General features: G+C 45.2%; 1 non-coding gene across 1 annotated transcript; it reads left to right on the forward strand.

Annotated features, from left to right (window-relative positions):
• The first annotated feature begins 8228 nt into the window (after positions 1 to 8228).
• LOC126947051 (small nucleolar RNA U13) lies at positions 8229 to 8332 on the forward strand. The gene has a single exon (XR_007722899.1). It is a non-coding gene; the product is annotated as a small nucleolar RNA U13 (small nucleolar RNA).
• The last annotated feature ends 13769 nt before the right edge of the window (positions 8333 to 22101 follow it).

Raw genomic sequence — 22101 nt, forward strand, 5'->3', positions numbered from 1 at the left:
CCCTGCCTAAAGATCAAATCAGGCCGGGCGCGGTGGCTCAAGCCTGTAATCCCAGCACTTTGGGAGGCCGAGACGGGCGGATCACGAGGTCAGGAGTTCGAGACCATCCTGGCTAACATGGTGAAACCCCGTCTCTACTAAAAAATACAAAAAACTAGCCGGGCGAGGTGGCGGGCGCCTGTAGTCCCGGCTACTCGGGAGGCTGAGGCAGGAGAATGGCGTAAAAACCCGGGAGGCAGAGCTTGCAGTGAGCTGAGATCCGGCCACTGCACTCCAGCCTGGGTGACACAGCGAGACTCCGTCTCAAAAAAAAAAAAAAAAAAAAAAAAAAAGATCAAATCAGAGGGGCACTGGTGGTGGAATAGTAACCCAATTCCGAAGTTATTTCAGAGAGGACTTGAATGGAAGGTTAACTTAGACTCAAGTCTGAACCACAGACCAGAGACCCATTAAAGGTGATGTGGTTAACAGAGGCCCAGAATTCACAGCCTATACCAAAGGGATAATGATGGTGGAAGAATTAATCAAGGTCTGACTTCAAAGTCAAACCAAATGGCATTCATGATAAAAATGTTAACTGAGAGCCGGGCACAGTGGCTCACACCTGTAATCCCAGCACTTTGGCGGCTGAGGCCGGAGGATCATGTGAGCCCAGGAGATCAAGACCAGCCTGGGCAACATAGTGAGACTCCATCTCTATAAAAATAAATGTTAACTGAGGACTGGGGTTGGCGGATACAGGAGAAGGGGCACAAGTAGCTAAAAAGTTAGTACAGCTTTGATTTTCTGTACATACCAAAAGATCATAGATGGAGAGGACTTAACTGAAGTCTGCAGTCAGTATAAAGATCTGAGGGATGCAGAGTGTAGTGGCTCACTCCTGTAATCCCAGCACTTTGGGAGTTCGAGGCGGGCAGATCACTTGAAGCCAGGACTTTGATACCAGCATGGCCAACATGGCGAAACCCTGTCTCTACTAAAAATACGAAAATTACCCAGACGCAGTGGCACATGCCTGTAATCCCAGCTGCTTGGATGGCAGAGCCATGAGAATCACTAGAACCTGGGAGGCGGAGGTTGCAGTGAGCAAGACCTGAGGCACAGTAATGGGGAAGGAGTTAACAGACATGCAAAACGATTCACATGTAAATTGCCCTGGTAATGGAAAAGTGAACAGACCCTCAAGCTTAATACACAGACCCGGGATTATTAATTTTCCACCCTCAAAGCCCTGAATTCTGTCTCTAGATCCAAACCCAGTAATAGTGGAATGGATAACAGATTCCCAGTTCAAGGCAAAATCAAGGGTTGATTTAGATTGGAAGAATTAATAGAAGCCCAAGTTGGAGAGCACAGATAAGAGACTTTGATGGTGGAATTGCTAACAATGGCTGGGGTTTGAGGTGAGGTCAGAGGGATAGGGATGGTGGAAGAGTTAAGAAGGACTTGGTTTGAGTATAGGCAAGATGGGCATCAATGGTGGAATATTTCAAAGATGCCTGTATTCATTTCCTATTGCTGCTCTAGCAAATTATCACAGACTTACTTGATCAAAACAACACAAATTTATTATCTTACAGTCCTGCAGGTCAGAAATATGATATGTGTTTCACTGGGCACTCCCTGTATTCCTTGACTCGTGGTCCTTTCCTCCATCTTCAAAGCTGACAGTGTAGCATCTTCACATCGCTCTCTGACAGTAACCTTCTGCTTCCATCATCACATCATCACATCTCCTTCTCTCTCCTTCTCTAACTCAAACCCTCTCCTTCCCTGTTTTTTTGTTTTTTTAAATAATAGAGACAGGATCTTGCTCTGTCACCCAGGCTGGAGTGCTGTGGTGTGATCAGAGCTTACTGTAACCTTTAACTTCAGGGCTCAAGTGATCCTCTCACCTCCGCCTCTGGAGTAGCTAGGACTACAGGCAGACACCACCATGCCCAGCTAATTTTTAAACTTTTTTTTTTTTTTAAATGGAGTCTCGCTCTGTCACCCAGGCTGGAGTGCAGTGGTGCGATCTCGGCTCACTGCAAGCTCCGCCTCCTGGGTTCACGCCATTCTCCTGCCTCAGCCTCCCGAGTAGCTGGGACTACAGGCACCCACCTGAATGCCCGGATAATTTTTTGTGTTTTTAGTAGAGATGGGCTTTCACCATGTTAGCCAGGATGGTCTCGATCTCCTGACCTTATGATCAGCCCACCTCGGCCTCCCAGAATGCTGGGATTACAGGCGTGAGCCACTGCGCCCAGCCGTTTTTTAACCTTTTGTAGAGACAGGGTCTTGCTAGGTTGACCAGGCTGGATTCCATCTGCTGGCCTCAAGCAATCCTCCCAACTCAGCCTCCCAAAGTGCTCCCTCCCTCTTGTAAGGACCCTTGATTACATTGGGCTCATCTAGATAATCCAGGAAAATCTCATCTTAAAATTCTTAATCACATCTGCAAAGTTCCTTTTGCCATGTAAGGTAACATATTCACAGGTTCTAGGGGTTGGGAGAGGGACATCTTTTGGGGACTATTAACCTGTCTACCACAATGCTCAATGTTTAAGTCAAACCAGAGGGCCAATGGGGGTGGAAGATTTGGTTAAAGCATGGGGTATTAACAAGAGAAAGCTATCAATGGTTCGAATCAGCTTTAAATTCACATAAGATGGGCATAGATGAGGGGTCCAGGCTGTTATGTCAGAATTGCATCACGGGCCTGAGTTCAAAGTTAAAACAAAGGAAATTGATGGAATCTCAACAGAGACCCTGAACCCTGGATCAAAGCCCCAGGAGCACTGGTGGTTAAAAAAAAAAATGTTAACAGAGACCCACGTTTAAGATCTAGAATATAGACACATTGATGGTGGAATAATTAACAGGTTTGAGGTTAAAACTGAGGGTCGGTTGGCTGTGGTGGCTCATGCCTGTAATCCCAACACTTTGGAAGGCCAAGGTGGGTGGAACACAAGGTCAAGAGATCAAGATCATCCTGGCCAACATGCTGAAATCCTGTCTCTACTAAAAATACAAAAATTAGCTGGGCATGGTGGTGCATGCCTGTAGTCCCAGCTACTCAGGAGGCTGAGGCAGGAGAATTGGAGGCAGAGGTTGCAGTGAGCCGAGATCGTGCCACTGCACTCCTGCCTGGTGACAGAGCGAGACTCCATCTCAAAAAACAAAACAAAACAAAACAAAAAATCTGAGGGTCATTGATGATTAAAGACTTAACAGGGCTGGGTGCAGTGGCTCACACCTATAATCCCAGCACTTTGGGAGGCTGAAGCAGGAGGATCACTTGAGCCCAGGAGTTCAAGACCAGCCTGGGCAACACAGCAAGAACCCATCTCTACAAATAAAAAAATAAATAATTAGCTGGGTGTGGTGGTACATGCCTGTAGTCTCAGCTACTCCAGAAGCTGAGGCAGAAGGATCGCTTGAGCCCAGGAGTTCGAGGCTGCAGTGGGCTATGATTGTGCTGCTGCACTTCAGCCTGGGTGACAGAGCAAGACCCCTAAAAAAAGAAATTTAACAGCCAGCCAGATTCAATGTCAAAAAATGGGAACATTAATGCTAAAATCTATAACTGAGCTCTAGGTTTAATGTATCAATCAGAGTGCGAAAACTAATGGTGTTAAGAAACCTGGATTTAATTCACAGATCAGAAGAGGCATTGACGGAGGAAAAAATAAAAAGAAGTCAGGTTTGGTTTTCATGATAGAAATGAGTTGATGATGAAAATAGTTAACAAAGACCTCAGTTAGATGCCCCAACAAGTAGGGCATTAGGGCCGGAAGCATTAACAGAAGTAGGCATAAAGAGAAAACTGAACAGGCTGGGCACAGTGGCTCAAGCCTGTAATCCCAGCACTTTGGGAGGCCGAGACAGGTCACTTGAGGTCAGGAGTTCGAGACCAGCTTGGCCAACATGATGAAACCCCATCTCTATTAAAAATACAAAAATTAGCCAGGCGTGGTGGCACATGCCTGTAATGCTAGGTACTCAGGAGGCTGAGGCATAAGAATCACTTGTACCCTGGAGGGGGAGGTTGCAGTGAGCTGAGATCACACCACTGCACTCCAGCCTGGGTGACAGAGTGAAATTCCATCTCAAAAAAAAAAAAAAAAAGAGAGAGAGAGAGAGAAAACTGAACAGAGAACCAGGTGCTGAGTGGCAGTGAAGGTGGAAGAGTTAACAGAGGACCAAAACCAAGGCTCAGATCTGAAGGCCGTAGATGGCAGAAATGTGACCCAAGGCCCAGATTCAATGTGGAGAAGAGAGGACACATAATCTGCTGTGTAGTCCTAACTAAAGCCACAATCATGTCTAGACTTAATTAGTGTTATACAGTAGCTGCTGTGGACTGAATTGTGTTCCCTCAAAATTTGTATGTTGAAGTCCTAACACCCTACATGACTGCATGGGAGATACGGCCTATAAGGAGATGATTAAGGTTAACGATGTCAGAAGGTGGAACCCTGATGGGAGACAAGTGTAAGAGACACGAGATTTTCTCTCTGCCATGTGACTACACAGCATGAAGGCAGCCATTGGCAAGCCAGAAAGAGAGGCTTCACCAGAAACCAAAGCTTTCTGGAACCTTGATCTTGGACTTTCCAGCCTCCAGAACTGTGAGAAAATAAATTTCTATTGTTTAAGCCATCTAGTCTACGGCATTTTGTTATTGCAACCTGAGCAGACTAATACAGTAGCTATGTACATCTTTAAGATTTCTCTCAAATATGTGGGAAACCATGTATGACAGGACCCCTGGAAGTTAAGAATGTTCATGATGATCAAAGCCCTTCTCAATAATTTTTTGATGCTTCTCTCTAGACACATCCACAGGAATTTTTTAAAATAAAATGTTTAGGCAGAGCACAGTGGCTCAGGCCCATAATTCCAACACTTTGAGATCCCAAGGCAGGAGGATAGCGTGAGCCCAGGAATTGGAGACCAGCCTGGGCAACATAGCGAGGTCCCATCTCTACAAAAAATGTAAAAAAAAAATAATAAAAAATAAAATAATCTTTACAAAAATGTTTGATGCAGTAAATAATGCCCTTCATGCATACTCCTGGACTCTAGGCCCAGAGCTTCTGATCCAATAAGTCAAGGATGAGGTCCAATAATCTGCATTTATTTTAATGCTTTATTTGGAAATAATTTCGAACTTACAGAAAAAGTTGCAAAAATAGTACCAAGAACTCTCATGTACCCTTCATCCAGATTCTCCAAATGTGATTATTTTATCCCATTTTCTTTACATATATATAACATATATGTACATATATATGTGTGTATATTATGTGTGTGTGTGTGTGTGTGTGTGTGTATATATACACACATACATAATTTTTTTCTGAGGGAAGGATGGTGGGTAACCTATCCAGTCAGCCTGGCAAGGTGGCTTAGGCCTATAATTGCAGCACTTTGGGAGGTCAGGGTGGGATGATCACTTAAACTAAGGAATTCGAGACCAGCCTGGGCAACATGGCAAAATCCCATCTCTATCAAAAATACAAAAAATTAACCAGGTGTGGTGGCACACACCTGTGGTCCCAGCTACTCAGGAGACTGAGGCGGGGGGATTGCTTGAACCTGGGAGGTGGAGGATGCAGTAAGCCGAGATCACGCCTCTGTACTCCAGTCCGGGCAACAGAGTGAGACTCTGTCTCAAAAAACAAACAAACAAACAAACGAAAAAAAAAAAAAACAGTAAATGTCCCTAAATACTAGTGTGTTTTTGCTAAAGAAAAACAGAGAAAACAGGACATTGCCTTATATAACCACAATATAATAATCAAAATCAAGAAATTAACATTGGTACAGCACAATTATCTAATCTTTAAACCTTTTCAGGCCGGGTGCAGTGGTTTGTGCCTGTAATCCCAGCACTATGAGAGGCCGAGGCGGGTGGATCACTTGAGGTCGGAGTTCGAGACCAGCCTGGCCAACATGGTGAAATCCCATCTCTACTAAAAATGCAAAAATTAGCTGGGTGTGGTGGTGGGTGCCTGTGATCCCAGCTGCTCGGGAGGCTGAGGCAGGAGAATCGCTTGAACCTGGGAAGCAGAGTGGTTGCAGTGAGCTGAGATCACGCCATTGCACTCCAGCCTGGGTGACAAGAGTGAAACTGTCTCAACAAAACAAAACAAAACAAAAACAAAATCAAAACCTTTTCAAAATGTGCCAATAGTCCCAATAATGCTCTTTACAGCAAAAGAAAACTTTTTTCTGTTCCTGGATCCAGTCCAGATTATGCTTTGCATTTACCTGTCTCATCTCTTCAGTCTCCCTTAATCTGTCCTTTCTTCATCTTTTATGACATTGGCCTTTTTTGAAGGACATAGGCAGGTTGTTTCACAGAATGTACCTTGGGTTCATACTGACATCTCTGATTCCAGTCCAAGGTCTCAGGATTATTCTAGCCCTACCTCCTTTCCAGATTTGTAAGGCCTTTCTCAGGCAGTGAGAAACATGGCTCTCATTATCTCTATTTTACTCAGTTGCTCAATCCTCATATACACATAAAGTAGTCTCAGAATTCCTAACCATAACCCTGTGTAAAAAAAAAAAAATCACTAACTAAATTACAACATTTGCCTGGGCATGGTGGCTCATGCCTGTAATCTGAGCACTTTGGGAGGCCGAGGGGGGAGGATCACTTGAGCCCAGGAGTTCAAGATTAGCCTGGGCAACATAGGGAGACCCCATCTCTATTTAAAAAATAAAAATATTTGTGTACAGTCATTTTTGCTTTTTGTCTTATAGTATCCAGTGAAAATAACTGTTTCCCAAAGTTACTTAGATTAGTTATTTTCTTCCTCATGCCCGTTAGCATGGTTATGTTATTCATTTGTAATATGCTTAGGTTCCTTTGTTTCTATTTATGTTCCATTCTGGGTTCCCCCAAGCCTAGTTTATTTTAATGTATTTATTTTGTCACCCACTTCCTCACTTTTCCATATCTATTTTTGGAATATGTGAAACATTACTATGCTTCTAAAAGAGGCAAAACTATACCAAAAGAATAAAAGTGTTCCTCCCTGCTCATCCCTACTTCCTGTCCCCTCCTTTCCACCATGTGCCTACCCATTCCCTTTAGGTAACAAATCTCGTTCATTATTGTTTCATGTGCAAGCTCAGGATGAAAGTGTTGGGCCCTGGGAGGTGGATTCCCATGATTCCATGCTCTGGTTCCCTTCTGCAGTAAATGTATCCAAAGTCCTGACCGTGCTTCTTAAATTTTCTGGGTGTAATGTATTGAAGAGGGTCGGGGAATTCACCTGAGCGCATGGTTGTGGGATCATCCAGAAATTGAGGAGTTTCACTATTTTATTTAATTTAGCATTTAAAAAGGTAAGGTGTGTTCTATATACCTGTAAGAAAACAGCCAGTTTATGGCAAAAACGGTGCCATCTTGAAGCAAGCCCACCATCATGATCAATGTTTGACTCCTGCATACCGAGGTGTTTTGCAGCAAGATTTTTAAACAGTTCCTGTAGTATAGGTAACCTTAATAATAATGCTTATTTAACCTGCCCAGTTTTCTTTCTTTCTTTCTCTTTTTTCTTTCTTTCTTTCTTTCTTTCTTTCTTTCTTTCTTTCTTTCTTTCTCTCTCTCTCTCTCTCTCTCTCTCTTTCTTTTTCTTTCTTTCAGAGTCTCTCTCTGTCACCCAGGCTGGAGTGCAGTGGTATGATCTTGGCTCACTGCAACCTCTGCCTCCCGGGTTCAAGCAATTCTCCTGCCGCAGCCTCCAGAGTAGCTGGGATTACAGGTGCCTGCCATCCACACCTGGCTAATTTTTGCATTTTTAGTAGAGACAGGGTTTCACCATGTTGGCCAGGCTGGTTTCAAACTCTTGACCTCAAGTGATTTGCCCGCCTTGGCCTCCCAAAGTGTTGGGATTACAGGTGTGAGCCACTGTGCCCAGCCTCCCCAGTTTTCCAGAGTTTTGGCAAGAAAGTCTAAGACCAGACTGGCTGGACATGCCTTTACTCTAAAAGCATGCTATAGAAAGAATACTTTCTGATGGGCGGGTGCGGGTTTCCACCCTCTTAGAACTCCCTGAGACATGGCTTCCATTCCTAAGTCCCTATTAAATATTTCTTTCTGAGAAACTGGGCTTGTCAGCCTTGCTCTTCTGCTTTTCAGTTCTCTTGACCTTTAGGGGTGGGTTGCATATACCAGCTACTGTGGAACATTTGCTGAGCCAGGCAGGAGCTGAAGAACCAAGAAATTGATCCTTTTGTAGTTCCTAAGCATGATGATTGGGTGTTCATGTGCTTATGTGAGATGTGCCTTTCTCAAACCTTGTTATGACATCAGCACATTATTCAACTGATATGAAAAAAAAAATGGGTTAGGGGAATGAAGCATCTGTGTGTGAAACTCTAGGGTGATCAGCAACATCTATGTGGCGTGGTGTGACACCTCTGCTAGATTCTTGTGGACCTCCGCATGAGTAACGGCACATCCCGAAAACTCAAAAGGAGTTATTAACTGAAAGCCATATAGTGCACTGCGATAGGGAAGGATGGTGGGTAACCTATCCAGTGGGCTGCCCACTTCTCTGAGCTGTTCATTTGGCTTTGGAGGCCCAGTTAGCAGCAGAGGCGAAAATTAAATGGCTAGGGAAGGAATTGCAATGAGAAAAAGACACGTGACTTTTGACTTCTCTCCTTGCATCCAACATAATGAAGAAAATTGACGACCAAGAGAACAAAAATTGAAACCTTAGCATGTAGACAGATTGGTCCGCCTGGGGGGAATGAAATGGAAATGACCAGAAATCAAAGCTGTCATAACTAAGCCCGATTAGGATGTGAAAATTTGGAATACCTGGGAATGTTGTGGAGAGGAATATTTCAATGACATAGAAGTCATAGCTGAAGAGGGGAATGAAGATCATTGGCAAGCTCACCCCTCGTGCACAGGAAAGTGAAAGCTGAACAACTCCAGCAATGTGGGAGTCGATGGATCCAGGAGACTCTCACTATCGGGGTATATCACTTTCACTATCACTATCTCACTGCTACAGAACTCTTAAAGATTGCAAAGACGTTTAAAAATCCACCTAAGTAACCACTGACCTCTTAGATCGTCCGATTGTGGGACACAGGGTTTTTCTTTAGCTGGGAATCAAGCAGAGAAAAATGATTAACATCATCACCCATCTGGTCCTGTGGCAATGCCTTCATAACCCAGGAAGAATAGCCTTATGGAATGGATTATTCTAGCTATGAGAGAGGCTTGACCTAATGGAAAAGATTTACCAGGAGGGATAACCTGCTGGTGGTCAATCAAAGAGGCCCAGAGGCTTCTCTGGGAATTAGGAATTAGGCAAGCCATCTGTACCTGGGTTTTCACAGGAACTGATATAGCAGTTTTTACTGCCGGGGTGAAAAATAAATTGCTACAGCATGCACCAAGAAAATGGCATGGCCCTTTTCTATCTTTGTTGAGGCCTGGAGTGGAACAAGATTATACACATGATGTGGGAAAAGCCATTGCAAATTTGGAAAAAACTGAGCAAACCAGGGACAGGGTAAGCTTGGGAACCCAATGAGGGTTAGCAAAAGGGAAAAAGAAAATCCCACAGAAAGAAGGAGGAAAAAAAAGGGAAAGGGATAGATAAGAGGCACATGTAAGTAAATGTGGCATGATTTATTGGGAGCATAAATATCCCAATAAAAAATAGACAAACAACCTAATGCTGTATTAGCCGCCACACAGAGGGAACTACAGCCTGAACAGCAATTTTGTTGCTTCCTTTCTGCCCCTCCCACAGAAGAGGAATACTCGACCCCTTCTTGCAACGCCTATCAGGGTGGATCCCACCCCAGCTCCGAAATTAGTAGGGCCGAGGTTAATCCCATATTTGGGCAATAGAGGGTGACCAGAGGCCCCATATTGAGCTCATCACTTACTGGTCCTGAGAAATAAGAAGACTATTGCCTTACTAGGGACGGGATGTACTTTAATCCATGGACACATTCAGAAAGACCCCTTGGTCAGTGGTCTACCATTGATGGTTATGGCGGACAAATGATCCCAGTAAAAAGGACTTTAATACATCTCGGTTTGGAGAAAGTGTCCCCTGCCCCGTATATGGTGCTTATTTCCTCTATTCCATAAAATATTTTAGGCATGAATATTCTATTAGGAAAGACTGTAAACTTCAGTGGAAGAATTCAGATTAAAGGTGATTATAGTACAGATATTCTTAGGAAAGATGGAAACCCATACAATTCTCTAGCCCTAGGTGGGTTGTCAACGTTAAACAATACAAATTGCCTGAGGGGCATGCTGTAATAAGTGCAGTTACTGAGGAATTTAAAAGGTGCATATTATCCGACCAACTCAAAGCAAGATTATCAGTTCCATCTGGCCTGCATGTAAACCAGACCGGGCCTGGCTGATGACTGCAGGTTACCAGAAATTGAACAAGGTAACCCTGGCCATGCAAGCTGCAGTTTCTTAAATTACTCAGGTAGTCAACCACATCGTGTCTGTCCTGGGTACACATCATGCTGTCTTAGGTTTGGCTAATACCTTTTTCTGCATTCTACTGTCCAAATAATCACAAAACCAACTTGCTTCTACCTGGCAAGGTTTCCAGTGGACCTTTCAAGTGTTGCCCTTGGACTATTTCACATTCTTACAATTTGTTACCCAATGATAGCTAGAGATGTGTCTTTGCTCTCACTCCTGACTTCTCTTTTTTGATCTTCTTATATGTATAATATGATGTTAACCTCTGAGATGTTTATGTGTATTATGAAAGTCTCAGGGCATTGTTAATCATCTTCTGGATCAAGGATGGGAAATCAATCCTTCAGAAGATCCAGGGCCCAGGGCCTGCAGTGAAGTTTTAGGAGTTACATGGTGGGGTAAGATTCCTTTTATATTGGGTACATTAATGGACAAAGTCCAGTAACATTCAACTCTGAAAACAGAAAAGAAATCCAAACATTTGTGGGTCTTTTAGGATATTAGCATTTATCCCACACTTAGCCCAGTGTTTGAGGCCACTATATGGACTTATTAGAGAAAGAACACATTGAAACTGGGACACATCACAGCAGGGAGCTTTGAACAGGCTAAAGTGCTAGTATAGCAGGTACAAGCCTCAGGCACCCCTTTAGAGGGAGTAGCAATGACTTTGGATGTTACTGCTACTCCTGTGGGCAGGAGTTGGGTCTTATGGCAACCACGGCATGGTAAATCAATCCCTTTAAGATTTTGGTCACAATTATGGAAAGGAGCAAAGCCAGATACTGAAACAGGAAATTTTCCCTGATCCCTTCACAGGCCTCATGACAGGGGTGCCTCGCTTACTCAGCCCACAGCTCTCAACCCCCTGTGGGATGGGAAGCATGCAGGTGAGCAGGTGTAAGAGCCAGGGAAAGTGCTTTTGGGCACTGGCAGGAGCAAACTCTGTGCGTGCCCCAAGGCAGCATCTAAGGGGGATAAAAATCCCGTGGCCCCCAAAGCCCCAGAGGGCGTGTGTTGCAGTGAAGTCTTTTAGCTTTGCTGTCGGAGGATGGCTTAAGTAAGTGTTTAACAGCTCAGCGGACCCTCTGCCTTTTCGTGAGAGCAGAGGGTCTGTGTGACAGCCTTTTTGTATTCTGAGCTCTTGTCCAGCATCCAGGAAAAAGCAGATTGCATGAATGAATTGAAGGGTAACAAATGCAGAGGATTTTATTGCCGATGGAAGTGGCTCTCAGCAGGAAAGGGAGATGGAAAGAGGAAGGAGCAGGAGAGTATTCTTCCCCTGAAGTCTGGCCATATTCAGCCAGACTCTTCTCCAAAGTCCTGCCGTCAAGCCATCCCTCTGAAGTCAAACTGCATCTCTCCAGTGTTCAACTGCTGCTTTTCTTCTCCCCTTCTCTGCTCTCTGCCAGTGGAGCCTGGGGTTTTTATGGGTACAGGATGGAGAGCATGGTGGGCCAGGGGTGGTGTTGAAAAAGGCAACATTTGAGCAGGAAAACGGGGATGTAAAGTTCTCACTTTGGGCTGTGGTTCCGGGCTTGAAGGTGGGGCCCTCGTCAGGGACTCCACTTTTTCTGCCTGGAATTTCTCTCCCTCCTGTCCCTATCAATACTCTCCCATTGAACAAGTGCTAGCAGTATATGCTTTACGGCAGGTGGAATCATTAGCAAAGACCCTTCCCATGACTGTGAGAACTGGTCTACCAATCAAGGGATGGATAGAAGGATTATTTAAATCACCCACCTCCGTTTAAATCCCAAACACCTACCTTGAATAAATGGCATGCCTATTTGCAACAATGAAGTGTCCTGGTAACCAATCCCTTAAGCCCAGAATTTCATGCTGTGTTAGGCCTTGTTATATGTGAGCAACCAAAAGACATCCCTTTGCCCCTTCCTACTCCAGTGCCTGACACAATAAGCAAAGGAGTGTTATGCATCCCTGACCATTCTTGGTATACAGATGGCTCCAGCAAGGGAAACCCCTGTACTTGGACCACTGTTGCTATATGACCACAAACTGAAACAATCTGGCTTGATATAAGTACCCATCACAGTAGACAGTGGGCTGAGTTGCAAGCTGCTTGGTTAATAATCACACATAAGCCCTGGCCCCTGGCTCTTTGTGCTGATAGCTGGGCTACATTCAAAGGCCTAATTGTGTGGCTAACCCAGTGGCAACAAGAAAAATGGATGTTTATGCACAAACCCATATGAGGCATGAACATGTGGCAAGACATATAGAGAAGCTGCAACACCCTGCAGCTGATGAAATAGTTGGCATTTCATGTAGTGGTACACAGTAAGACTCAGTTCCAGGAAATATAGAAGCTGACACCCTAAGAACAATTAGAAGCGTTGTGCTCTGTCCCAGGCCAATGAATAGAGACCTGGGTACATAACAAAAGTAGTCATAGAAGTGCAAGAGTAGGCTAGGAGATAGCCAAGAAGGCAGGATTGCCCTTAAAATATAATGACCTCCCAATAGCTGTTAAAAATGTTGATACGGTTTGGCTCTGTGTCCCCACCCAAATCTCACGTTGATTTGCAATTCACACATGTCAGGGGAGGTGGCTGGATCATGAGGGTGGTTCCCCCATGCTGTTCTCATGATAGTGAGTGAGTTCTCAAGAGATCTGATGGTTTAAAGGTGTTTGGCAGTTCCGTCTTTGCTCTCTTTCTCTTCTGCCGCCATGTGAAGAAGGCCCTTGCTTCCCCTTCACCTTCTGCCATGACTGTAAGTTTGTTGAGGCCTCCCCAGCCACGTGGAGCTGTGAGTCAATTAAACTTCTTTCCTTTATACATTACGCAGTCTCAGGCAGTTCTTTATAGCAGTGTAGAAGCGGACTAATACAAATGTATACCACATTCTTGATTGCATCCACACTATATACCATCTCATGCAGGGCACACTCATAGGGCTGTCCACCCTATAATAGATCAGCAAATGAATTATATAGGGCTTCTTTTTGTAAGTCAAGACAAAAAGTATGTATTGGCCTGTGTAGATACTGCTACTGAACTGCTGTAAGTTTGTCTTTGTAAGTGAGCTAATCAAGCCAGTACTATTAAAGGTTTAGAGGCTCTCAGTACTATGTATGGATATCCTTGACACATTGACAGTAACCAAAAGACCCATTTTGCTGGACAGGATGTGCAGGACTGGGCCAGGGAACACAACAGATCATGGCACTTTCATCTCCCATGTAACCTCCAAACAGCAGGGTTAACTAAAAGGAAAACTGGTCTTCTGAAAGTACAAATTCAGTTTCCTGGGGAGGCTGGGCATGGTGGCTCATGCTTGTAATCCCAGCACTTTGGGAGGCCAAGGTGGGAGGATCACTTGAGGTCAGGAGGTCGAGACTAGCCTGGCCAACATGGCAGAACCCCGTCTCTATTTAAAAAACTACAAAACTTAGTCAGGCATGGTAGCATGCACCTGTAATCCCAGCTACTCTGGAGGCTGAGGCAGGAGAATTACTTGAACCTGAGAGGTAGAAGTTGCAGTGAGCCAAGAGCATACCACTGTACTCCAGCCTGGGCAACAGAGTGAGACTCTGTCTCAAAAACATAAAAAAGTTTCCTAGGGAAACCTACAGTATTAATCTGTTCTCACATTGCTATAAAGAAATATCTGAGACTGGGTAACTGGAAAAGAGGATTAATTGGCTCACCGTTCTGCAGGCTATACAGGAAGCATAGCAGCTTCTGATTTGGAGAGGACTCTGGAAGCTTCTGATCATGGTGGAAGGCAAAGGGGAAATAAGCAGCTCACACGGCAGGAGCAGGAGCAAGAGAGAGTGAGGGAGGAAGTGCTACACACTTTTAAACAAACAGATCTCACAAGAACTCACGCACTATTGTGAGGATAGTATGAAGGGGGTGGTGCTAAACCATTCATGAGCAATCCACCCCCTTGATCCAATCACCTCCCACCAGGCCCCACCTCCAACACTGGGGATTACAATTTGACATGAGATTCGGTAGAGATACAGATCCAAACCATATCACCTATCACCTACCTTGCTAGAGTGGATGAATGTACTATCTGCAGGGCTTATTTATTTAACTTCAGCCAAAGCAGGATGCTTGCTCTATATGACTGGTTGGGACCACCATGCCCCAAGCCTACCACTGTTTGCATATGGGTAACTGAGAAGACTGCTGCTTTGCTCCCAGACCTGATTGACAACCAGCATATTTTGTGCATGACAACACTGACAGGTACACTCTCAAGGGAGAGGACACTGCACTGGGGCTTAGAATGGCAAATACCCCCAGGCTGGATAGGCTATTTCCTGCCAGAAAGGGGGAAATATCCTCAACAGTTAGAGTGGTTCCCATTGCTCCTATTGAATACTGGACCCATGATCACCCACTATAAATGGTTAGGGGAAGCAGTATCATAAGCGAACTAACACAGGAACAGAAAACCAAATACCGCACGTCCTCACTTGTAAATGGGAGCAAAACATTGAGAACACATGGACACAAAGAAGGGAACAACAGACACCAGGGCCTACTTGAGGGTGGAGGGAGGGAGGATCAAAACACTACCTATAGGATACTAAGCTTATTGCCTGGGTGATGAAAGAATCCGTACGCCAAACCCCTGTGACATGCAATTTACCTATATAAGAAACCTGCACATGTACCCCTGAACCTAAAATAAAAGTTTTTTTTTTTTTTTTTAAAAAGAAGCACAAATTCAAACTTTCCTGGAGAAACCTACCTTGCAAAGGTGGATGAATATGTGATCTGAAGCCCTTATTTCTTTAACTTCAGCCAAAGGGATGAGGTGCCTGCCCCATATGACAGGTTGGGACCACTATTCCCCAAGCCTACTATTGTTCACATACAGGTAACTGAGAAGACTGCTTTGCTTTCAGACCTGGTTGACACCCACCATATTTTCTGCATGAAGATAGTGGCAGACATTCTACCAGGGGAGGGGAGACTGCACTGGGGCTTAGAATGGCAAATACACCCAGGCTGGATAGGCTATTTCCTGCCAGAGAGGGGGGAATATCCTCAACAGTTAGAGTGGTTCCCATTGATTTGATTGAATACTGGTCCCCGATCACTCGTTATAAATGGTCAGGGGGCAACACATACACCCCATGGCACGGTGGTGAGCTCTCTAATATGGTGTACTCTCAACCAAATTACTTTGACCACAGCCGCTGACACTTCATCCCTGGGCAACATGGATGGTATACGGCCCCTTTCCCTTTACAAAAGCCAAGAGCTGACTCTATACTAACTACTCTAAATGAAAGGACTGGTGTATTCTAACAGATGGAAAACAACTTTCCTTGCAAATACCCACTAAATTTGTTTCCTTTCATCCTTAGTTGTCATGTTCTGCCAGTACTATCACTAGCTTCCACCGATGAAGCAAACCTTTTCCTACAATGGGCCAAAGAGTATGCTGTTGGCTTACAGAAAAACATCTGTTGGGGCCGGGCACAGTGGCTCATGCCTGTAATCCCAGCACTTTGGGAGGCTGAGGTGGGTGGATCACTGGAGCTCAGGAGTTCGAGACCAGCCTGGCCAACATGGTGAAACCCCATCTCTACTAAAAATACAAAAATTAGTCGGGTGTGGTGGTGGGTGCCTGTAATCCCAGCTACTCGGGAGGCTGAGGCAGGAGAATCGCTTGAGCCTGGGAGGTGGAGGTTGCAGTGAGCTGAGATCACGCCACTGCACTCCAGCCTGGGCAACAGAACAAGACTCAATCTCAAAAAAAGGAAAAACATTGGTTGGGTATGCGGCTTCATGCCACGCTCCCATGCTTCTGGCTTGCTGTGGTGGGTATCTCTTTTCCAAGGACAAGATTGGAGAGAATATATAACACAAATGACCAGCTTCTCAGACAACCCCTGCGTTGAATGCCCTAGTTGTTATTGGCTTCATAGCTGGCTTTGGTCCTGGGGCACCTGGTGGCAGAAGCTGCTTCTTCGTTTAGGTGTTGTGCTCCTATGTTGGTTACTGTCCTGGTTTTGCCTTTATTGTTGCTGCAGCATCTTCCTCCAATAAAGCCAATGAGCTGCTGCTATAGCCATACGATATCAAGCATCCTCCCCCTAGACCCAGGGACTGCACCCTCCCTCTAGACCCAGGGACTATCAAGGAACAGGTGGGGGTGTGAGATTTTAAGGACCAGTACTGAGGAATGGAGTGTAGGTACACAGCCTGCTGTGTGGCCAGAGTGATTTCATCTTGAAGGGAAAACATCATGATGACAGATGTTTGACTCCCGCATACCAAGGTATTCGGCAACAAGGTCTTTAAACATTGGCCGTAGCATAGATAATGTCTCATAAAGATGCTTATCTAACCTCTCCAGTGGTCAGGAATTTCCACAAGAAAGTGTGAGGCATGGCCAGGTGCTCATGTTTTAGCATAAAAATTTGCTACAGAAAGTAAACTTTCTGGAGGACGGGTGTGTGGGTTCCACCCTCTTGCAGCCACTGGACACATAGCTTCTGTTCAAAGGTCCCCATTAATTGTTTATTTCTGAGAAACTCGGTTTGTCAACCTCTTTCTTTGGCCTCTCAGTGCCCTCGGCCTTTGAGGGTAAGTTTATATAAACCTGCTCACCATGGAACAATACCAATGTGCCCAGTATATTGTCTGTCTTTCTAGAGCAATTACTAGGAAATAAAACAGTAGGAAATAAAAGGTTACAAGGTGTTGTCTTTCTTTCTTTCCTCCCTTCTTCCTTCTTTCCTTTCTTCCTTCCTTCCTTCTTCCTTTCTTCCTTTCTTCCTTTCTTTCGAGACAGAGTCTCACTTTATCGCTTAGGCTGGAGTGCAGTGCTGTGATCTTGGCTCACTGCAATCTCTGCCTCCCGGGTTCAAGTCATTCTCCTGCCTCAGCTTCCCGAGTAGCTGGGATTATAGGTGCCCGCCACCATGCCTGGCCAATTTTTGTATTTTTAGTAGAGATGGCATTTCACCATGTTGGCCAGGGTGGTCAGGAACTCCTGACCTTAGGTGATCCGCCCACCTTGGCCTCCCGAAGTGTTGGGATTATAGGCGTGACCCACCACGTCCAGCCTGCTGATCTCTTTTTGATGCATTCTCTCCATCCGCATCTCTCTAAACCTTCTCTAACAGACTGTCAGACTTTCCTCTCCCTCCTACACTCTCTTCCTTTTGTCTCTTTCTGCTCCTCACCTCTTGACTAAAGATGTTGGCTGCTGCATCTCTGGCCAATGTCCAAATCCTAATACAACAACAAGCATGGTCAGTACATCTGCCTTTAAGCACTTGTCACAGAGGTCACCTGTGCATCGTCCACTTCCAGCCTCCAAAGAAACAATTCACTACAAACCACTTCTGGAGACATGGCACCAACTACCAGGGAGGCAGCCAGGGAAAGATGAGGAACTCTCATCATCACCTTTCTGCTCGGGACCAAGGTTCCTGAACTGGAAAGGGCCCATCTGCTCAGCGCTCTCCATCACCCCTAATCCCTGCAATGCTGTAGGTTTTCTCTATTGACACCTACAAGCTTCTCACTTTTGGGAAACAAAGATTGTAAAGGTTTTTTGTTTTTTTTTTTTTCCAGAATTAACTCAATTTGATTTAGAGGAATTTCTTTTTAACTCATGTATTTTAGTTAGAAAAACACCATCTTGGGCCGGACATGGTGGCTGTAATCCCAGCACTTTGGGAGGCTGAAGCAGGCGGATCACCTGAGGTCAGGAGTTCAAGACTAGCCTGGCCAACATGGTAAAACCCCGTCTCTACTAAAAATACAAAATTTAGCCAGGCGTGGTGGCACACATGTGTAATCCCAGCTACTCGGGAGGCTGAGGCAGGAGAATTGCTTGAACCTGGGAGGCGGAATTCAGTGAGCCGAGTGCAGTGAGTCAAGATCACACCACTGGACTCCGGCTTGGGTGACAGAGTGAGACACTGTCAAAAAAAAAGAAGAAGAAGAAAGAAAGAAAGAAAGAAAGAAAGAAAGAAAGAAAAAGAAAGAAAGAAAGAAAGAAGCAGATAAAAGGCAGAGAGAGAGTGGGCCACTTGGTGAGACAGGGATGGAGAGTCGCCTGCCTGAGGCACACCCACCCAACTCACAGGTGAAACTGGAGTGGAATCAATGAGGATCTAAGTCAGGGATCTGGCTACTCTTGCCTCTCTCTAGATGACCCCTTGCCCTGCCATCAGTCCCACTGAGACCCCTCACTGTCCTTCCTCCAGGACAAATTCACATGCCTAGTGGAATCCATGGAGAGCCCTCACAAGGCAAAAAGTCAGGAACTGCAGGCTAATGCTTCCCTCCCACTGGACAGGCCTCGGAAAGACTGGAAAGGGGCTAAGGGAAGCAGAGAAACTGCCTTCTCTGCCCAAGAGCAACAGACATATCTGCAGGGCAGGAATGAGGGACCCACATCTGATACACTTGGGACCGGGCTTCAGAAAGTGACCCCTCCCTATGCTGTTTGTGTCTCAGCAGGTGGTTTTGTCCAACCCTCTTCCCCCAGGTACCAGGAGGTACCAGCTGCATTAGCAGGTTCAAAGGCCTCAGGGGACGACCCTGTGTCCCAGATTTCTGAGCAGATGGCCTAAGCTACTTTGCTTTGCAGCTCTGCAGACTGAAAGGAATTAGCCCCAGAGGCCAAGGACCAATGGGGCTGTGGGAACTTCTGGGCCAAAAGAGGAAGAGCACTTGATGAATTATTCAAGATTTGATAGATAGTGGCATCTGAATTTCGCTACCAGCAGGCAGTGCAGATCTCAACATCCACCTGGAAAAGATGCTGAGCTTGGGCACCAGTGCCACCACCTTTCAAGGGTGCTATGCTTGGTGGTCTGGCTGGGTTGGGCTGCTGTCGTGGGAACCCAAATTACACAGCCCCACTAACACATCAGTTTTGCCAGAAGGTTCAGGCCACAGCGCTGGGCCATCATCTGGACATTAATCCCCCAGATGCTGAGGAAGTTGCTGAGGCAAAGAAAGGAGCAGCAAGATCACTGCAAGTAGAGAGTGTTTCAGCCAAGGATGCTCGTAAATTCGGTCCTTCACTCAGCTCACCCTGCCTATCCTTGAGAAGCTCAGCTGAGAAGCTATTCTCCTCCACTCCCATTCCTCCAGAGTCTCTGGACTAGCCCAGTTTCACAGAAACGCCCCTTAAAATGGAGAATCTGATTCTACACCATGAATTTAGCCTAGCTTGATAAATCAGCTAGAGAGCCTGATTTATCAACCTAAGAGCACCCGGAACAAACCTGTAATCTGACAATGTCAAGTTTATTAACCCTTTGCAATGAGGGAGGCTGCACACCAGAAGGACTTTAGAATGTCTCACCAAACAAGGAAAGGATAGAGATTTTATAGGATCTGAGGAAAGGCTGAAACTTATGTGAAATGACACAAACCCTGCCATATCTGTCCATGTCATGTTGTCTATCAAGTATATTAATTGTGAGGAGCACATCTGTGTATCTACTTCTAACGCAGAGTTTCTCAATCTCAATGCTATTGACATTTTATGCTGGATAATTCTTTGTTGTGGGGGTTGTCTTGTGCATGGTTGGATGTTTAGCAGCAACCCTGACCTCTAGCCACTAGATGCCAGTGTACCCCCAGTACCAGCTGTGACAAATGAAAATTTCCTAGACATTTCCAAATGTCCCTTGGAAAGCAAAATTACCTCTGGTTGAGAACCACTGCTCTAATAATTTATTGATAGTGGTAGTGAATACTAAGTAAAAGGTTTTGTGGAATGGCTTCTATTTTTAGGAAAAAAGGTATTAAATGAGGGGCACATTAAAATGACAAATCTGTGATTAATGCTAAGCTCATTGTTAAAATTAAAAAATAATGGCAGAGGCCAGGTGCAGTGACTCACTCCTACAATCCTAGAACTTTGGGAGGCCAAGATGGGAGGCCAAGATGGATGGATCGCCTGAGGTCAGGAGTTCGAGACCAGCCTGGGCAACATGGGGGAACCCCCCCCATCTCTACTAAAATACAAAAAATTAGCCAGGTGTGACAGCACACACATGTAGTCCCAGTTACTCAGGAGGCTGAGGCACAAGAATTGCTTGAACCCAGGAGGTGGAAGTTGCAGTGAGCCGAGATCGTGCCACTGCCCTCCAGCTTGGGTGACAGAAAGAGACCCTGCCTCAAAAAACAAAACAAAACAAACAAACAAGCAAACAAATAAACGTAGTCAGCTCAGCACAGTGGCTCACGCCTATAATCCCAATACTTTGGGATGCCAAGACAGGTGGATAACTTGAGGTCAGGAATTTGAGACCAGCCTGGGCAACATGGTAAAACGCTGTCTCTACTAAAAATACAAAAATAAGTCAGACGTGGTGGCACTCACCTGTAGTCCCAGCTACTTGAGAGGCTGAGGCACTAGAATCACTTGAACCTGGGGGCGGAGGTTGCAGTGGGCCGAGATCACGCCACTGCACTCCAGCCTGGGCCACAGAGCTAGACCCTATCTCGGAAAAAAAAAAAATAACATTTACTAAATCATAAAAAATGTTAAATATTTAAGGGTAAATTTGACAAAGGATGTGAAAGATCTGTACACTGAAAATTACAGAATTGCTGGGAGAAACTAAGATGTAAATAAATGAAGAGATATATCTTGTTCATAGACTGGAAGAGTCAATATTGTTTAGATGTCAATTCTCCCCAGATTTAATCTATAGGTTTAACACAATATCAAACAGAACTCTAGCAAGAGTTTTGGTTAAAAAAAAAATGGCAAGCTGATGCTGAAATTCATATGGAAATAGAAAGGATCTAGAATAGACAAAACAACTCTTAAAAAAAGAAAAACAAAGCTAGAGTGCTTAACACTATCTGACTCAATAATTATTATAAAGCAGCAAAGCTAAGTAGCTTAGGCCATCTGCTCAGAAATCTGGGACACAGGGTCGTCCCCTGAGGCCTTTGAACCTGCTAATGCAGCTGGTACCTCCTGGTACCTGGGGGAAGAGGGTTGGACAAAACCACCTGCTGAGACACAAACAGCATAGGGAGGGGTCACTTTCTGAAGCCCGGTCCCAGGTGTATCAGATGTGGGTCCCTCATTCCTGCCCTGCAGATATGTCTGTTGCTCTTGGGCAGAGAAGGCAGTTTCTCTGCTTCCCTTAGCCCCTTTCCAGTCTTTCCGAGGCCTGTCCAGTGGGAGGGAAGCATTAGCCTGCAGTTCCTGACTTTTTGCCTTGTGAGGGCTCTCCATGGATTCCACTAGGCATGTGAATTTGTCCTGGAGGAAGGACAGTGAGGGGTCTCAGTGGGACTGATGGCAGGGCAAGGGGTCATCTAGAGAGAGGCAAGAGTAGCCAGATCCCTGACTTAGATCCTCATTGATTCCACTCCAGTTTCACCTGTGAGCTGGGTGGGTGTGCCTCAGGCAGGCGACTCTCCATCCCTGTCTCACCAAGTGGCCCACTCTCTCTCTGCCTTTTATCTCTTTCTTTCTTTCTTTCTTTCTTTCTTTCTTTCTTTCTTTCTTTCTTTCTTTCTTTCTTTCTTTCTTTCTTTCTTTTTCTTCTTCTTCTTCTTCTTCTTCTTCTTCTTCTTCTTCTTCTTCTTCTTCTTCTTCTTCTTCTTCTTCTTCTTCTTCTTCTTCTTCTTCTTCTT

This window comes from Macaca thibetana, chromosome X, assembly GCF_024542745.1.
Source record: "Macaca thibetana thibetana isolate TM-01 chromosome X, ASM2454274v1, whole genome shotgun sequence".
In the NCBI taxonomy this organism is placed as follows: domain Eukaryota; kingdom Metazoa; phylum Chordata; class Mammalia; order Primates; family Cercopithecidae; genus Macaca; species Macaca thibetana.